General features: G+C 42.0%; 1 protein-coding gene across 3 annotated transcripts in view; it reads right to left on the bottom strand.

The window, feature by feature from the left end:
- myo6a (myosin VIa) overlaps nt 1-17,640 on the bottom strand; it is a 132,397-nt gene extending 114,757 nt beyond the window's left edge. For all 3 annotated transcript variants that reach the window (XM_070849046.1, XM_070849045.1, XM_070849047.1), the window contains exon 1: nt 17,611-17,640. The gene's annotated coding sequence lies outside the window, so the exon portion shown is untranslated. The remainder of the gene's footprint in view (nt 1-17,610) is intronic.
- Between the last annotated feature and the right edge of the window lie 2,006 nt (nt 17,641-19,646).

Genomic DNA, 19,646 nt, shown 5'->3' on the forward strand with positions numbered 1-19,646 from the left:
CGCAGCACAGAGGTCAGAGACTCTGCCCTGCAGCTCAAAGGTCCAAACACAAGGACAACAAACACTGTGTTCATCACACTGAACCCACTTCCTGCTCCACTGGGCTGTTATTTCTAAAAGATAAGACCTATTTTATGTCGTTATTATTATTATAATTTCCCTACAGAAAATGTTGTGTTGATCAAAATGAAGGAACATGTCGCCCCGTTGACCTACACGGTGCTAACTGAGCTTTACAGACATTTGTTTGAGATTAAAGGGTTAGAACATGATATTCTATGTTTTGGTTACTGGCAAAACCCAACAGTGAGTGTATCACAGTCTGATATATCTCCTCTCTCTGTTATTCTAAGTGTGTGACAGCATCATGGAAAGGATCCCTACAGAGAGAGACCTGGAAGATCCTTTTGGTTTAACCACAAACAGCACACACACCAGACTACATTCACTAAAACAGGGATTTTACTTACCAGTTGCTAGTCTAGTTGGTGTGACTTTGATATTCTAACAAGTGAGTTTGGATCCAAAATGACTCTTTAAAACACCAAAATCACACAATAACATCATCAGTTAGATTGTTGCTCACTGATGGAGGCAGCAGCAGAGCAGCAGCTCCTGTGTCCCGTTCTCTAAAATCCCTGTTTTAGTGAATGTAGTCTGGTGTGTGTGCTGTTTGTGGTTAAACCAAAAGGATCTTCCAGGTCTCTCTCTGTAGGGATCCTTTCCATGATGCTGTCACACACTTAGAATAACACTCTGAGCCTGTCAGTGGATCAAACAAGCTCTTTTAGTGGACCTACTGTGATCAGGTGCAGTTGTCCCAAAGGATCACGTTGCAGCCATTGCAGCCCGTTTGGTGTCTGCTGGCTGAGGTGATCTACTGGACCAGTTCCAACACTTTTACTACCTACCAGTCACTCAGACATTAACATCTATAACAGGGCCCTGGTCTAAAAGTACCCCAGTTATCCTTTAAAGCAGAACAGTTAAAGTAAAGGAAAGACTGTGGCTATGGTTTAAGTTGAAGAGATCCTCACCTGATGAAGTCGTAGAAAAAGGCCTGCAGGTAGGATGAGCACAGTAAAAGTAGATCAAAGGTTGCTGGTAACTCATTGTCAGGGCAGTAAAATGTCTATAGAGTGAATAAAGCACCAGACTGTGTTTCGTTGCGATATGAACAGGAGTCATTAGAGGACGAGCGAACGTACTCTCACTGTGGATTACAGCGATTACCTGAAAATATCACCTGAGCCACAGAGTCATCAGAGTCATGGACTCTTGGACCAGGATGTTAAACTGTTAAATGTTTCTGTTAAATATTATTTTATAATATGTGAAGCAATATTATGTTAAACTAGATGAGTTCATCATTTAATACGTCGGTGTTCACTCGTGTAAAAACAAGAATTTATGAATTAAAAATGTTCAATTCAAAGCAAAAGTCCTGATTTTATAGTCACATAAATAAATATCATTATTATTATTATTATTATTATTATTACTGATGCATTAACGTGTAGGCAGCATTTTCAGTGTTGCATCTGTTGAGGTGAAATCATTTCTGTAATATAAGTATTTAATTTAAAGCAACTTATCATAATTTAAAGCTGAACAGATGCGATAAATGTTGTCATAACCTGCAAAAAACTGTATTCAAGTACTCAATCCCTGAGTAAATGTCTTAGAGCAGCAAAGATTATTGATTATCGATTGGTTTAGTGACAGAAATAGTTGACCAACTTATCAGTTAAGTCCTTTTTCAAGCAAAAATTCCCAAAATTTGCTCGTTTCAAGTTTTCAAATATAAAAATTTGCTGCTTTTCTTGGTTTTTCATTCTAATTAATTTGATCTTTTGGGGTTTGGGACGATTCGGTGAGCTCACCTGATGATCTGGGATACTGTGAAGGACATTTTCCACCGTTTACTAATGTTTCATGGACCAAACTATTAATCAATGAATCCAAAAACAATCGTCAGATTAATCAGTAGCAGAAATAGTCATTAGAAGCAGCCTTAAAATGTGTCTAATTACCTAATGCACAAGCAGGAACATGTGTGTGACTAAAAACATCCTCCTCCGATCAATACAATCACCTACATCCTGAATCAGGCTAAACATTACAGGAAGTACAGATGACGGAAATAAAACTGGACGGAATAAAAAAAGAGCTATGGCTGTTATTATCATTATTATCATTATTATTATCATTATTATCATTATTATTATCATTATTATTATCATCATTATTATTATTATTCCAGTTAATGATGTTCGGCTGAACGACGCTGCCTTCATGCACCCTGGGAAATTAGATCACTCCTGATCTTCTATTTACGCAGCACTTTTCATACACGCAGTGCTTCATAAAAATAAATTAAAACAACATCATCAGTAACACAGGTCTTAAAAACAAAAGATAATAAGATGAATGTACCAATAAATAAGAGCAATAAAACAATAAAATACATAAAAACAGTGATGTTAAAAAAGGGGAAAGTATTTAAGATCATTCTTGAAACTATCAAACAATAAAACTATAAATAAACTATAATAAATAAACTATAAAAGTCTTGAGCTGCTTCTTTTGTGCTGTTTGTGCATCTTAATCAGAACATGTTTGTATTTTAATATTCTCACTTGAAACATCATTCTAACACAAACAATAATGAGAATTTCTAAAAAAGGAGCCGTTCAGCTTGAAGAAATCTTCCTGTTTCAGCGCTGCGTTTATCACCAGACTGACGCTGCGGCTAAATTTAGAAGTTTTTCACCCTGTAATTTTCTGGTTTCGCCGACAAACTCCCGACCCTGCAGCTGTGCAGTGGAACCACGGAGCACCGACGGCTAATGGCAGAGCTGAGCCTCGACCGCAGCACTCACCATCACGTTAATGTGGGGTTTTTTTTTTGTTTTTAACCAAAAGCTTTAACCTGAAATGTGAATCTATTTGCAGCCGCTGGCCTAAATATGAAAATCCTGCCAGCAGAAAGCTTCACAGCTAACAAACACGGAGCCGTCGGCGTCCTCTGGAACATTATTCCCATTAGCATCCTCAGTCAGGTGAGAAATTAAAGATGCAAACAGAGCTGAGAGGTGAATATCTGCCAACGCAGCCAACGGAGGCATTATGCTAATGAGAGCATCACCAAATTGGTTTTAAGACTCAGCATTGGAGGAAAAGGGGAGTGAACACATTAAATCAGGAGAAATAAACTGGATGAATAAGTTCTTTTTCCTTCCGTGAAAGAAAACAGTCGACCGAGCACAATGAATTTAATTAAAGCAGCTGAGTTTGACTCCAGCTTTCAGAAGTAAACCAGGATTTACCTGATGTGCAAACACTCCTTCAGCTTTGTGAGCATGAGGCCACTTTCACAGAGAAGAACGGTGACACACACCTGCCGTAACAAACAGGTGCAGTGTTTCTCTCTGCGTCCCAGCGTTTACATATTCAACCTGATTCTACTTTAAATGGCTGCTGGCTGTTGGTGCTTTGCTGTGAAACCTGAGCCGCTCTCAGAAAAGGGTGTGATGTTGTGGGAATGGACAAAAGGTATTGATCAGTAGACTTAAGCCTCTTTTTAAAAGCTTTTCCAAATATATAAACTTCTCATCGTCCAAATGTTTCCACTCAAGAGTCAGATATCGCTGTGATGACCTATATTTATTTACTAGTGCTTCTTTTCTACTGTTGTTTTGCCTCTGTTGCTGCTGTATCATGTACATTTCCCCCTATGGGGGGGGTTAATAAAGTAAAAGTCTAAGTCTGAAGCATTCATCTACTAATCTAGACAACGATCAGCAGATTCCCTGGTAACAAAACTAACCAACAGAAGCCTTAAAATGCATTCACTTACTTAAGTTGTCAATATTATCTGTGTGTTTCATGTTGAAATTTATATATATCACTTTTATTTGATCTGTTTTCCATATCAGGGGCAAAGTCCGCTGTCCAACCCCTCCTCTAAACTCCATATGCAAACTTTTACTGCTGGTTTTCACTTCACTACCAATCACAAGCAGAACCACCACCTTATGCACTTTATTATTATTAATATTATTATATAACTGTGCAATAATCCACATCATGTTTCCATCCCATCCCACCCTGTTGCTGTTTCTTTGTAATTATTGTATTCTGTGTACATCATGGCTTTCTTCTGTATATATTATGTTTATTTAATTTTCTATTTCTTTAACTGTGTGCTGTGAGCTGCTGTAACAGCAGATTTATCTTATCTTACTACCACACAGACACTGAGGAGCTAAAAGACGACCCGAGCTACATCAGCTATGCAAATCATCTCAAAGCTTCTACATGTTGTCAAGCACACCTGTATAACAGCAGGTAAGTGGGTTCCTCGGAGGTTAAGTATAAATCACTGAGGTCTGGTATGAGGGGCTTTTATTGTGGCGGTCTGTATGTGAAGGTGCACAGAGAAAGGCAGCAGCTGAAGCCAAGCAGGCGTGAACGCGAGTACGACGAGCATCAAGTTCATGTAAATGTTCCCACGACGGGAACAATGTCCGATTCATCCTCTCAGAGTGCGTTTGATCCCCGGCAGGCCGAGTTCGCTGCCGGTTATTTAGAGCCGAGTCAAAGCGAAGGAAGGGGATTATTTCTGTTTTCTTTGCTCCTGACTTCACCTCACAGCGACACTTTAAAAAAGGCCAACCAGAGCCTGTTTTACATCCATTACTGAACATCAGAGCTGTAAATAAAGTGGGGCGGGGGGGTGAAGCGGCGGCCTCGGGGCTCGTTTGGTTCAGTCGACGGGAACAAAATAGTTGTAGTCTCACTTCTGGTCTGGTTCATTTGTTCACACCAGTTTGTCAGAAACAAACCAACAGCTGTAAACACCAAGGTCAACGTGAACATCTGATCATCTGCACGTCAGAACGTCCTGGTTCCACCTGTCTCACCTGGGACTGGGCTTTAAATCACTGCAGGAATCTAATCAGGGCTCCCACTCCAAGTCAAATGGTACATTCGCTGACTTTTCCATGACTGTCCATGTCTGAAGGGCTGAATGTCCATGACCTATAAATGAAACGTGACCAAACCATCATTTTCATCTTAAACCCACATCAGATCAGCGACCTCAGGCTCTTCAGCGTCTCTGTCACCTACTTGTCCTCTAACATGACCAGTTTGTCACCAAAACTCCTGTAATTTAAACTTTTCTGCTGACTTTTGACAGGAGGAGTCACGGAGGAGAAATGGGACGAAAACCAATCAGCTACCGTAAAAATCCACAAACATCCTGATGTTATGACACATTTTGGTGAATAAAATGTTATTTTCTTTAAATAAGATGCACAAAATTCCCTAATTTTCAGCTTGTACCAATAATTTATTAAATTCCCTGACTTTCCCTGTGTGGAACAGACTTTTCCAGACAGATCTTTAATACTTCTTATGTGTTAATTCATATCGTCTGGCGTCACATAGAAGTAACTGATTATGAGCATTATAAGTGTTATAAGACAACAAATCGACTGCATGGAACAGATAACGACAAAACGTGTAAAGACAGAATGAAAAACAGGCAATAATACAGAAGATGTTGGTGTGAAATCAGTGTCACAGACTTATCAGGGCATTTCAATCCCATTTAAGTGATCGATTAGGGGAAATCTCGTGCTACATCTGTGTGGTGTGTTATAATAAGCTGAATTACTGACGGGATCCTGTCAATACTAATCTCATTTAGTCTCTTTATTATTTACTTTTTTCTTCCTTCTCTGTAATTCTTTGTGAGGTTATATGGTCTTTTGTGTTGTGTGTTTTTACTGTATTCAATAAAATATATTTAAAAACAGAGTCGAGGAGATCGAGTCTCAACAGCAAAGTTAAACTTGCACTACGGTTTGTCACTTTACACTTCCAGTACATTTTATTTATATAAATTTACAATTTATTTTACACTGCAGTGTTCATTTGGTACTTTTCAAAGTGTATATTACATTTTGTACCTTTCTTTTACTTATTTATTTACCTTGCAAATCTTTTCTTGCTAATTCTTATTGTTGATCTGGTATTTTTTTGCTTATGTGTTTGTACTCATGGTCCCTTTAACTTTCTACGCTGCCACTGTAACACCAGAATTTCCCTCCGGGGATCAATAAAGTATTTCTATCTAACTCGAAGACGTCCTGTTATTTTCTCAGACTCTACAAACGTCCTCAGAGCCACAGAGGACGACGTACGTGTCGTCTTTGGGATGTAAAAAAACAACAAAGTTTCCTCCTCCGTGTGTTTCTGAAACGTCGTCATGTTGTAAACGAGTCAAATCATCAGCAAACAAACAGGAAGAGAAGCCACATCCCTTCGCAGCAGCGTCGAAGTGTGTCAGGGCGGACTGTCCCTTTAATCCCTTTAAAGCAGAGCACGCGGCCTGGATGAGAACATAGAGGGCCGCGACGAAAACAAACCGTGCTGCGTTCGGGTGCTCGAGCTGCAGCAGCTGTTCCTCTGAGAGCACGGAGGACAGAGGAAGCGCCGTGTGAATCGGCCCGCAGTTATGCACGCCGACCCCACTCCTCCGCCGCCGGCCGGACAGACGGCCGATTGTTGGATCGGTGTCGTCGCTCACTGAGGCCTCACTGTCACCACCGCTCAGCCGGGTCACATGACGAGCAGAGAGCCTGTGATGAGTTCAGGGACAGGAACCCAGAGGGCAGTTTGACAAGAACAGAGCGGCGGCCTAACATTTAACTGTTAAATTAGATTTGTCGAGATTTAAGTGCAGCACATTAACTGATCGATTCATTAGTAATTCTTATCTTTGATGTAGAAACTTCATAAATTCCCTCTCAGACGTGTGGATTTGCTGCTTTTCTCTGTCTTATATCATAAAAACCTGAATCTGTTGGTGTTTCTGCGTCCTGTGACTTTTTTAAAGCTTAAAATCGTGAGAAAATTGATTTTGTTGTTGATTTTGATGATAAAAAGGCCAATATTCATATTTGATCTAATTTTTGGTGCATTGGGTCGTTACCTGGCAATCAATATTACAACTAACTTATTAAATCAAAATGATCAACAGTGAATAAACAGTGAACCTTTAACAAAACTAAATATGAAATGTTACACATAGAGTTGATTATTATAAGATTATACAGAATAATAATATCAACACGCAACAAAACTGTCAAATATAGTTAATAAAACCATTTTTTTCTTATTTTTCTTGATATATTTACCAAATTCCGATTAACGTAAACGTTATTAGCTAAAAGGGAAATTCACAAGTACAAAATACACAAATATATAAATAAAATACTAGTATGATAAAACATTATCAGTTAATAATACAAACGTGTTCATATATTGGTCTCATCTGCAATGAAGCAGTAAAATCATTGAGTCTAATGACACTTCAGTACATAACTGAGTTGTTCAGCTTGTCTTATATTATGTGCCTCACTGGTGGATAATAAACATCAGCTTCATTTTATCATTCACTCTCTAATTATGCAGAAAAAGACGTCTCCTTCCTCCGATGGGGGCTGAAGAACCTGAACTTTGTCCAGCTGATGTCCGACATGTTTGTTATCCAAACACCAGCTTTCATATTGATTCTGTCTTCTGTTAACAGGCCTCACGCTCTCTTCCTCCGTCTCCCACACAACTGCATCGTGACATTTCCAGAAATGGCAAAGTGGGCGCAGAGAACATTAACATCTAAATGTGTAGCGTGGTTTAAAATGTAAGATGATCTTCTCCTGAACCGCTCAAGCTTACATCACCGCAGCGTCATTTAAGAGAAATTATTTCTTAAGAGTCCTTATTTCAGTAAATACTTTCATAACCATTCAGTGTTATTTCTGCTTGTGAGTTACGGCCTATCAGCAGCCTACAAAATCAGGTTTGTGGTGAAAAATCTGCTTAAAAAAAACGAATCTTCGATCTTTTTCCGATTCAGTTTTTGACATTAAAATAAAATCTCTAAAAGTCAAATTTCCACCTGAGATCCTCCAAAGTTCATTTGAAAATAAACAAATAAATAAATACACCTGTGGTTACCACGGTAACTGCGATAAGAGCGATTCAAAACTGTAGCAAACACTCGTTCAACAAAACAACAGCAGGCGAATTTGTTTCCAGTGCAGCCAAACAAACTAGTGTCGTCGATGCCACGACCTGATTTCACGCGGGGTTGATTTGGAAAAATAAAACCTGTGGTTACCATAGCGATTGGGGGGAGGAAGTAAGAGCAGCTTAAAACATCAGCAAACACTCATCGAACAGTAGAGGGAGGGTCTATTTGTTTCCAGTGCAGCCAAACAAACTAGTGTTGTTTTAATTAAGAAGTTAGTCCACAATGAGATGCTGCTTCAATCTGATTTCATGCTGCAAGTAGTCTTGTTTTTTTAGAAGCATTTTTGATAAACAATCTGTCAGCGCGATCCTCAGTGACCAATACGTCCCGTTTCCTGTGGCCCCTTCACAATAAAAGCCACCAAGTGCTTTACCGATGCTTTTAACGTGAAGCAGCAGCTGCAGCAGGAAATGTGAGGCAGTAGACAAACAATCTGACAATGAGGATGTTTACGAACCTCCTTTTTGTCCCAGGATCGTGGTTTCTTTAAAAGCCATGACTCATGATTCATTTTTTTTGATCAGGGTTTGATCAGCTGCTGCCCCACCCACAGCGCAAACTGGCCAGAACAGGGCGTGTTAAAGGATCAGAAGATTAGCAGGCGATTCCTTTCACTGAAGCAGAAATTAATCTGATCCTCCCAACACACACACACAGATATAAACGCACACACCGCGCTATTAAAAACTATTTAAATGCACAAGTGTTTGCATCCAAAAACACTAAAAGTTTGTATTTTCAATTATTATTCATGATAATTTGATTTCCTAAGGAGCTGACTGTTCACATTTTACCGTCAATTTTCATCAAATCATCTTTAATAAGTCGATATCAACCTCAAAGATCACCAGCGTCTCTTGTGTGACCAGGTTGGAGCTTCATTTTTGATGATTTCAGCAACTCAGAGGAATTTTCTGAAGTGCTGATCTTTTACAAACTCCCTGTGATGGAGTTTAAAGATTGACAAGAGTCATCATCCCCGAGGCGAAGTGTGACACCAATAAACTGTCATAAGCAGCTAAAAAGTTGTACATTACACAAAGAGTCTTAAATCCTCATCCTCTGCAGCGCATTAAGGATCCCCTCTCTGAATACTGAACGTAATGAGGAGGTTTTAAGTCGTGCTTCTTTTCACTGTGTAATCTTTGTGACTGCAGGCGGACGGGTAGCGCCGACACAAAGGTCGAAGCAGCAGCAGCTCTGCGCCTCTCTGCCTTTACAGCTTCAACAAGTCATCCATTACTAGGTTCAACTCTTCAGCGGTCAGGAGGAGATAACTGAGGCCCCGTTTACACCAACACAAACCCAGCTCTGGTCCTGGTGCTAGTGGGCCACTTTAAACCGTCCCATAATGTGCAAAGTGTACTTTTTAATATCTTTTCAGCACAAATGTGCCTCCTCAGTGTGTTCCCCTCCTCCATCTTTCAGTAAATGTGTGACAGCATTGATCATGTGACCTCCTGCAGCCTGACTGTCCACGTTCACTGAAAACCTCCTGAATCCACCCAACCCCCCAGGAAGAGCGCCAGGCTGTGAAGCCAGTTTTACATAGTGGCCGAACGGTACAATGACAACAATGGCGTCCATCATGTGACGTTGTTGGGCCCAAACAGACTTTGGGAACATCTGGGAATCATTTTTTCTGAGTTGAAACTCGTGAAATGAATCGTTTCACCATCAGAATTTGATCCATTCAGTCTGATAACATTTGGAAAGTCTAGAAGAGACGAACAATTAAACCATTTTATCCCCATTCAAGTTAGCGGAGGGCTAACAGGAAGTTAGCCACCTCTGCAGACCCAAGATGCTAGTGCGCCATTCTCTATGGGCCCAACGATGCAGTAAATCTGGGTACATTTATAACAGACCTCCAACACTGTTTCCAGTTCTACATCCATAAAACCACCTCGCTGTGAACCACGTCATTACCTAAAGCTGTACACGTCTCCGGCAACGCTGGCAACAACAACAACAACAAATAGGGCTGTACCCGCTGACATTCACATTTAAATATCAACATTTGAATGCTGCACAGCTGTTTTCTTTTATTTCTTTTGCCACGTCTATTTATTCTGTTTAAACCAATAAGAACAAACTCAGCACCTCCACCTAAATGTTAAATTAGCCCATGGCGGCTGTCCAGGCAGGCAGCATCAGTGATGCTCCAAAAACCAAATCCCAATTTAACCCCTGGATCTGTAACGCTCCCATATTTCTGCAGACTTAGCTCTGAAGCAGCAACGCTAACTTGATGCTCCTAATAATTCAGCTCTGTGTGATTCTGTCCAACAGACATTTACATTATCTGCCAGTTTCTGAGCTAAAAGAGGTAAATCTGCCGCTCTCAGGTGGACAGGATGTGGAGAAACGGGGGATTTTTCCAACATTTTGGGGGTTGACCCAAACTCAAAGTCTACTGGGAGAAGATAAAAGGGAAATAGTTGAACCATTTAAACCACATCAATTGGTTCTAGTCCTTTTTTTAAGGACGTGGTTATATCTGGTCTGAGCTCTTGTGTTTAAAATGATCACAATAAAGTGGTTTAGGCCTCACCTGCCCACCTTGGACCAGTGGACCCAAAGACTACAGGCTGTGGGATAATGTCTATAACCTGGTCCTGTGTTTTTGTTTCATTTTGTTGTTTCTATACCAGTAATATTAGTTTAAGTAAAGCCGTATGAGACAAAGAACAGCAGTCTGACTTTCTGATAAGCCCCAAATGTGGCTGACATCATGGGAGTTTCCTTTGTCGCTTTAACGGATGAGATACTGAAAGTGGCTCGTGAGTTTTTAAAGTTAAAAGCTTGTTTCCTGCCCCGACTGTGATACTGTCCTGTTTTCTCATGATCTTGGTATTCTGCCCTCTATGCGGTCACTTCCTCGCAGCAGATTATCCAACAGGCCTGACAGAGACGAGGACATCACGCAGACGCCCGAAAAAGAAAGAGAGGAAGCGTTCGGCTCCGCTGAGACACTTAAAACACCAGACAGTCAGAGGACGACGAGCATCAAAGAACCAGAGCAGCATCAGCTTATTAGCCAAAGGCATCTTGAGGGGGGGGAACTACACACATCCTCTGTGTTTACGCAGCAAAGAAAACTCCTCAACCTAGAAAACTGGTTTCTCCTGAACATGTCCAATGTGGAGGACGTGCAGTTGCATAACAGATCTCGCAGCAGCCATGTGTGGAGGTCCGGTGGAGAGCCGGCGGTGCACCGAGCTGCTAAATATAGCCGAGAGATATCTGAACGAAAAGACTGCTGTGATGTGGATGTGACGGCTCTAATGTTAGAAATGTTCAGAGGAAACATGAATTCAAAGTCCTGACGCAAATCCACAATACAGTACCGACCCAATCCTGATTAAATCGCTTATTTATAGCTTTTTACACACACTGGTGCCAAGACTCCCCCAATATGGCCACCAAGAGATCCCACTAATCAAACATCAACATGTAAAACACATGTAAAGCTCAGTTCAATCCCACCAGGCTCCATTGACAAAAACAGCAATTTTACAATGTAGTTGCTAGTACACTGCTGTCTTTTGTGTTTGTGTTATTGTGTGAATTTGGTGTTTTAAAGTGGTTAATATGGAGCCAACACTGTATTTGTGTAACACATAATGCAAGCAGACTCATCAGTCTAGGCAGTGTTAGACCTGCTACTCCTGCATTCTGCGTGCTAAAATTATGTTTTTTGTGAATAGAGTCTGGTGTGTTTGAAGAAAGCAATGTAAAGGCTGTTTGTGGTTAAACCAAAAGTGTATGTTATGTATAATGACTGAATACTACTACTAAAATAATGGCTATAACCAATAATTTATTATTTCCATATCCAATTACTCCATTATACCATGTATAGCTACTGTATATGTTTATTTATCTCCTTTCTTTTGCTATTGAACCATTTTTTAAATCCTGAAAGACAAAAGAGCAAAGCAAGACTCTATTGCGGTGAAACTTGTATTTATCTGTACATATGGCAATAAAACAATTGAATTTAACAGATTTTCAGGATTAGCAATCCTAAAATATTCAACTATGAACACAACCAACAGCTGCAGCTATAGTGTGTACTCGGTATTATATTAAAAACACATCCCAAACTATCCAAATCAGCAACATTACGAGAAACTAGCAGGCAGGAGTACAAGGTTCAGAGCTGTAAAACACTGGCAACGGCTGAAAACAAGTATTCCTGTGTCATTTGAACATTTAAGAGAAGTGTTAAAGAGAGCCGGATTAACTCGGGTCAAAGTCCTCTTGGAGTAAAGCCACAGAAACTAATGAGCTATGTGACAAACCGGAGCGAGGAGAGGAAGCAGTACTCTGTTGTTTAGTCAAAGTTTCAGCAAATACACTTTTTATTTGTCCGTGTCAACAACATTAATCTCTGTGGGCTGATAGCTGGAGGCGAAGGAGCGCCTCAGCTCGCCTCAGCTTGCCTTTTTAGCGTAAAAACACATTCAGACGAACAAAAACACAACAACAGCCCCCGTCGTGTCCGAGCCGGCCCTCCATCCAAATTATTACCCAGAATTCAACATCTGCGACCTCTCTCCGTGAAGCCCTGGGTTTCAAAGGTCACCTGCACGTGATCCCGTTGGCCCTCTGTTGCTACGGTTACGGCCCTCACCACCATAATGAAGGGTTGGGTTAGTTTGCATGCCGACGTGACGCCGCGGGAGGGAGAGAGCGTTGTGCGACAGAAGCGAGATGACAGAACGTCTGCTGCTAAAAACAAACGGCACGTCTCTGAAAAAACCTGAAGATTAAAAATAGTCGCGGCTCCTGAAAAAAAGCTCCGTCCTTTTTGGTGAAACATGAGTAAGGAATCAGGAAGTCTGAAGCTGTGGCTGAGACTAGAAAGTTTTTTCTAGAAGTTAAGAGCACAGAGGTGACCCAGATGTTCAGTGGAGGCGAACAGGACGTCCTGATTCTGAGGTTCATCCTTCTCCTCTTTATTTAACTCATTGTTATATTCTCACTTTTACAACTGACTGTTAAAAAATAAATAAAATTACAGAGGTTGGGTAATATTCAGGGAAAAAAAGTCAGAATTTATGAGATGAAAGTGGAAATTTACAAGAAAAACACTTAAATATTCTGAGATTAAACACAGAAATTTACGAGAAAGCAAATTTGATTATTCTCTGTAATTAAAGTTGTAAAAATTTGCATGATAGAAACTTGAATATTCGGAGATTGAAGCTGTAATATAACAAGAAAAAATCTTGAATATTCTGAGATTTAAACACATAAATCTACAATAAACCAAACTTGATTACTCTGAAATTAAAGCCGTAAATGTACGTGACAGAAACGTTTATATATTCTGAGATTAAAGTTGTAACTTTACAAGAAAACAAAGTATTAAGATATTTTTTAAAGCATTAATATTCTGAGATTAATGAGATAAAATGAGGTTTTATCGTTAGAACCACTTCTAGGACAACATGAGTCATAAGAGTAAACTAATCTTGACATTTTTAAAGCTTTAACCAGAAAGAAAAAAAGATTAAATCAATATAAAAACTATCATTCATCAATTTTCTTCCCGTTCGACCACCTGATTAAAGTTAACGCCAACTTTAAAGCCACTTGAACTCTTTGGAACAAAGTTTGGTTCGTCATTTAAAGTGAGAACGACCCAACTGCAGGAAGTGAAGCAAGGGTTTATGGGTATTAAGAGACAGATGTTGTTGACATGTGACATCCAGATGTGATTTGAACATTTTTCTATCTTCTAACGAACATAAACCGACAGTGACGCTTCATCAGGTGGAGTTAAAGTGGCACAGCGGCTGATTTCACTTGTGAACGGACTGAAGTGACTCCTGTTTACAAGCCTCGCTGCACTTGTAAACCAAAACAACTCCTTCCAGGAAGTTTGAGGGATCTCAGAAAGCAGACAAACCCCCCGGAGCGAGGCGGCCGGCATGTAAGTCGACACTGCTCGGCGTGGCGTGACTAATTCGGCTCACATTCCCCTAATTACAAAGGCTGACGAGGAGGGAGGTCCCAACACCGCTCCATTAGCACCTCCATTAGTGCATCTCCATCGGGAACAAGATACACGTGAACCCTCCTGCTCCATCATCACCAGGGAGGAGAAAGTGAGGTTAGCGTTAGCCAAGGTCAACCTACGATCAAACACAGGTCTACCACACCTGAATACCTGAGCTGAGCCAAACCACATTCAAAAAACGTCACAATCTGGGATCTGGTTGCTAATCAGCCACGTACGTACGCCACAAACAATGACTCATCACTTTTTCTGATCCGGGGTTCAGTTCTCTTTAATTCGGCGAGCGTGTGATCCACAAAGCGCCGCCATTTTTAAACAATCCAACTTTTAAAACACCGTTTGTCACTTATTTCCCCTCATGTTGCTTCACCGGAACACACTCTTTGGTGTGTAAGATGTTGAAGCTCTGTTTAAATAAAAGGAGGCTCGGTGGATTCTTCATCAGCCGAATTTAAGAGTGTCTCCTAATGTGATGTGTTTTTATATACATGCCCCTACTGAGCATGATGAAAAAGCTAACAGAGCTAACAGTTCCAACTGAGCTAACAGAGCTAACAGTTCCAACTGAGCTAACAGTGCCAACAGTTCTAACTGAGCTAACAGTGCCAACAGTTCTAACTGAGCTAACAGAGCTAACAGTTCTAACTGAGCTAACAGTGCCAACAGTTCTAACTGAGCTAACAGAGCTAACAGTTCCAACTGAGCTAACAGTGCCAACAGTTCCAACTGAGCTAACAGTGCCAACAGTTCCAACTGAGCTAACAGAGCTAACAGTTCCAACTGAGCTAACAGAGCTAACAGTGCTAACAGATCCAACTGAGCTAATGGTGCTAAAAGAGCTAACAGGGCTAATAGTGCTAACAGTTCCAACAGAGCTAACAAAGTTTACAGAGCTAGCAGTTCTAACTGAGTTGACAGAGCTAATAGTGCTAACAGTTATAACAGAGCTACCTGAGTTAACAGTGCTAACAGAGCTAAAAGGGCTAGTAGTACTAAAAGAGCTAACAGAGCTAACAGTTCCAACAGAGCTAACAGATTTATAGAGCTAACACAGATAACAGAGCTAATAGTGCTAATAGAGCCCACAGAGCTAACAGAGCTAATAGTGCTTACATAGCTTACATAGCTAACAGGATTAGCAGCTCAACCTTAAGGATGGACACCACGTTCTTGCAGTGGCGTTCCCAGTGGTAACCTGCAAACGAGGAACACCACCCACCGTCCGGCTAGTGCAGGACAGCCAAACACCTGCATGATTGGATCTTGGTAAAAGCATCCTGCATGTTTATTGGCTCATGGACGACGTTTAGATTTAAGAATTTGGTACCAAATGACGAGGCATTTTTGTCAATACTTTGTATTGGTGCCATTAAAGTTTCCAAGGTACCCAGCCGAACCGGGAAAGGATCCTGAGCCGTCAGCTAGCATGTTAGCAGTTAGCTTCTGAATCACCATGAAAATGCCATGTCATATATCTATAGTCCATCTGTGCCATTCATAAAAACATAAACCTGAAATACTCCAACTTCCTCAAAGAATCAACCACATTTCCCGACTGTCACATCCAGAAAACACTTCCTGGATATTCCAGGAATTCCTTGTCAGGGTTTCCCTCTCCCACCTCCAGCTGCTTCCTCCTCAGCGATCCCACACGAGGAAATAAACACCAACACACACACACCTAGCATGACCATTCATTTTAACCACAATAAGAGCACCCTGGGGGACATTAACATCTACTGGAAGTTGTCTAATTTCCCAAATCTGCAGCGTTCTCGTGTCCACAAGGATGTTTTAAGTGGATGAAGATGCACATAAACAGCTTATCCTGAATAAGACACTTGGACATGAGCCACTGCTCGGGACGCCAAGCGTGAAAGCGAGCGTGTGCAGACTTCTTAGTCTGATTCGAGTCCTCTAGACTGTAATACCACAGTGTAACGGCGTCCCAGGGAACCTCTGTATCATCTAAATAATCCAGTAAGCATGCAGCGATTGAGGAGAGGACTTTGATCTGGGAAGGTGCTGAATATCCCTGATCTCAGAGTAGTGCCAGCAGAGCCATAAAAGACGAGTCAAAGTCCCCGCTGGAATCAGGAGTTAGCTGCTGGAGAGGCCTCCACCCCGGCAGACAAGACTACAACATCCGTAGCACCGTGGGAAGTGATGCTGCATGCACGGCCGTGAAAACCAAGAGACAAGACAGCATGATGTGCTTTAGGAGCAATTCAGACAGACTGTGTGTGACTTTAGGGGAATGAAATGATGGTAATGGTGGTTTCAGAGCAGCTCCAGCCTAAAAAACAAGCTCAGGACAAACACAATAAGCACTGAGAGCTCTTATATAATCGTGCAAAGCGACTAAAAAAAAACCACAGCAGTGGCCGAGCTTGTTCTCTGCATGCAGACTTCTGAGGATGATCTTTTATCAGTAACATCACAATGGCCAAACCCTCCACCCTCAGCTTTTCTTCTTATGCAAAGCATGTCCATTGATTCTTCTTCCCAGGCTCAGCAGCAGCAGTGACTCTGTGTGTGTGTGTGTGTGTGTGTGTGTGTGTGTGTGTGTGTGTGTGTGCAGGCCGCAGCCGTGCTCATATTGTGAGATCTGACATATTGGTGCTGCTGCTGTACAACAACACAGCCCCTCATGTCATGAACGCACCAGTGAACCCTCCTCGCTGCTGCTGCCAGGCTCTGTCCTCCTTTTTCAGCTCTCCTCTAGTGCAGTGAGGCTCGTGCTAAATTGCTCGTCCCGATATGTTGCCCCCGCTCCGGCTGTCTAGTCACATTCTCACGCCGAGCCGAACCTCATTGAAAAAACATGGCAATTTCGGAATCCCGTTGCTCACCAGCCACATAATTATGCTAAGAACAATGAGTCATCACTTTTTCTGATCCGGGATTCAATTCTCTTTAATTCGGCATGCATGTGATCCACCAAGCATCGCCATTTTTAAATAATCCAACTTTTGAATATTGTTTGCCGGTTATGCTCTTCCACCAGAATACACCCTTTGGTGCTAATGGCAGCGCCGGTGAGAGTGTTGAAAAAGTTGAAGTCCTGCTCAAATAAAAGGAGGCACGGTGGATTCTTTACATGCCGAATTTAAGAGTGTTTCCTAATACTTCAAAATATATAAGGATGATGTATTATTATGAACACGCCCCTCTTGATAATTATAAAAAACTTTAAATCGGCAAATTTTTGAAGGAAGTCTGGCGTCGACTCCCCTCAACAAAGCTAGACAAATCCAAGCACGACGTATGTTGATAAAAACATGAGCTTTCTGGCGGCGGATACAGAAACGATGGAGGCTCTCAGCTGCGTGCTCACGGTTTTCCTCCTGGGAAAGCTTCGCTGCGTGCACACAGCCTCCCTGGTTAAGTAGCCCGTCAGCTAGCTAACATCTCCGTCTTACTGCGATAAATTCTGCCCGGTGCACGCACACGGCTGCCGGGTGTTGCCTACCTCGTCGGTCGGTGAACTCCCGCAGACTCCCGCAGCTTGTTTCTTTAGCAGCTAATGGTGTTTTAAGAATTAAAGGTCCCGGAGAGAGAAGCGCACGTCCCTAACGCAGCCCGCCGGGCCGGGTGTCTCCAGATGATCGGTGTCCGCTCCGGCAGCCTGGGCCACACTCTCCCCGCCCCGCAGCCTCCGACTCCCGCAGCAATCCTGGGAAACTGGCCGTGTGACGTCACGAGCTGGATAAATAGTCCCCGGCTGCGTCAGACTGCCTGCAGGGGGCGCAGACCTGCACCTGCAGACCAGGAGACCTGGAGACCTGGAGACCAGGAGAGTAGGAGACCTGGAGACTAGGAGACCAGGAGACTAGGAGACCAGGAGAGTAGGAGACCTGGAGAGTACGAGACCTGGAGAGTACGAGACCAGGAGAGTAGGAGACCTGGAGACCTGGAAACCAGGAGAGTACGAGACCAGGAGAGTACGAGACCAGGAGAGTACGAGACCAGGAGAGTAGGAGACCTGGAGACCTGGAAACCAGGAGAGTACGAGACCTGGAGAGTAGGAGACCTGGAGACCTGGAAACCAGGAGAATACGAGACCTGGAGAGTAGGAGACCTGGAGACCTGGAAAGTAGTAGACCAGGAGACCAAGAAACCAGGAGAGTAGGAGACCAGGAGAGTAGGAGACCAGGAGACCAGGAGACTAGGAGAGACCATTCTCTGTCATGTGACCTCAGTAATAGTACTAGTAGTAGTAGTAGTACTTGCAGCGGCCCGGTCATGTGACCTCAGTAATAGTACTAGTAGTAGTAGTAGTACTTGCAGCGGCCCGGTCATGTGACCTCAGTAATAGTACTAGTAGTAGTAGTAGTACTTGCAGCGGCCCGGTCATGTGACCTCAGTAATAGTACTAGTAGTAGTAGTAGTACTTGCAGCGGCCCGGTCATGTGACCTCAGTACTAGTACTAGTACTAGTACTTGCAGCGGCCCGGTCATGTGACCTCAGTAATAGTACTAGTACTAGTAGTAGTACTTGCAGCGGCCCGGTCATGTGACCTCAGTAATAGTACTAGTAGTAGTACTTGCAGCGGCCCGGTCATGTGACCTCAATAATACCTGGAGGCAGGTCGGGGATTACCTGGTGTCTCTAATCTGCTGCTGCGCTCAGAGCCGCTCACACTGAACATCAAACCAACATTGATGGTCTCTAGTTAATGCTTTGGTTTCATAACCGGCGTTAACCAGTTAACTAGTTAACCAGCCACCACAGTAAACTGGTTTAATGGATATAACTCAAGATGTTCTTCACATTTCTACATCAGAATTGTTTTGAATCAATGTTTTGTGTCTTAATTTAGTAACATTTTTCTATAATTATCATTTCTTTAAATAATTATGACATTTTAGGGACATGAAGAAGAAGAAGGTCCTCCAACAAATGACGTCACCAGAAGAAGAAGAAGCAGCAGCGAGGACGCAGACGAACTTTTAAATTACAGAATTAAAAGGGTCAAAAATGATTTCTAATAATCTAATATTCACTTTTTAGTGACATTTTATGAAAAGAGGGTCAAATAATGACAAATGTTGTTAACTGCTAAAAAAATAGATCAAAAACATGCTGTAACAAGATCCGTGTAGAAGCTTGTTTCCGGAGCTTTCACTCATATCTCATGATCTTCAACAGGTGCTGTTTACCCAGCTGTCATGGAGGTGGAGGTGTTTTTACGTTTCTGAGCACTTTAAGAACTTCTCGTCCACGTCGGCTTCGACGTTGAGATCGAAAGTGGCCAAAGCTCCATTTAGCAGCTGTTCTGGGGCTTTCAATCACACTGCACTGTCTTCCTCAGCAGGCAAAGTTCGCCGGCATCGTCCAGAGCGTCTCGGAAAAAAAATCTTTAAACCGTCAAAAAAAAAAATCAGAAAACCTTTAAACCGTTTCCGTGACAACAAAGCAAAGTCCATTCATTACAATGAAGACAATGAGATGTGATCGAAAGCGCTGAAAAGGAGTAAGTGGACCTTGAGTTGACATCACTTTGT

Source organism: Pempheris klunzingeri, chromosome 18, assembly GCF_042242105.1.
Source record: "Pempheris klunzingeri isolate RE-2024b chromosome 18, fPemKlu1.hap1, whole genome shotgun sequence".
NCBI lineage: Eukaryota > Metazoa > Chordata > Actinopteri > Acropomatiformes > Pempheridae > Pempheris > Pempheris klunzingeri.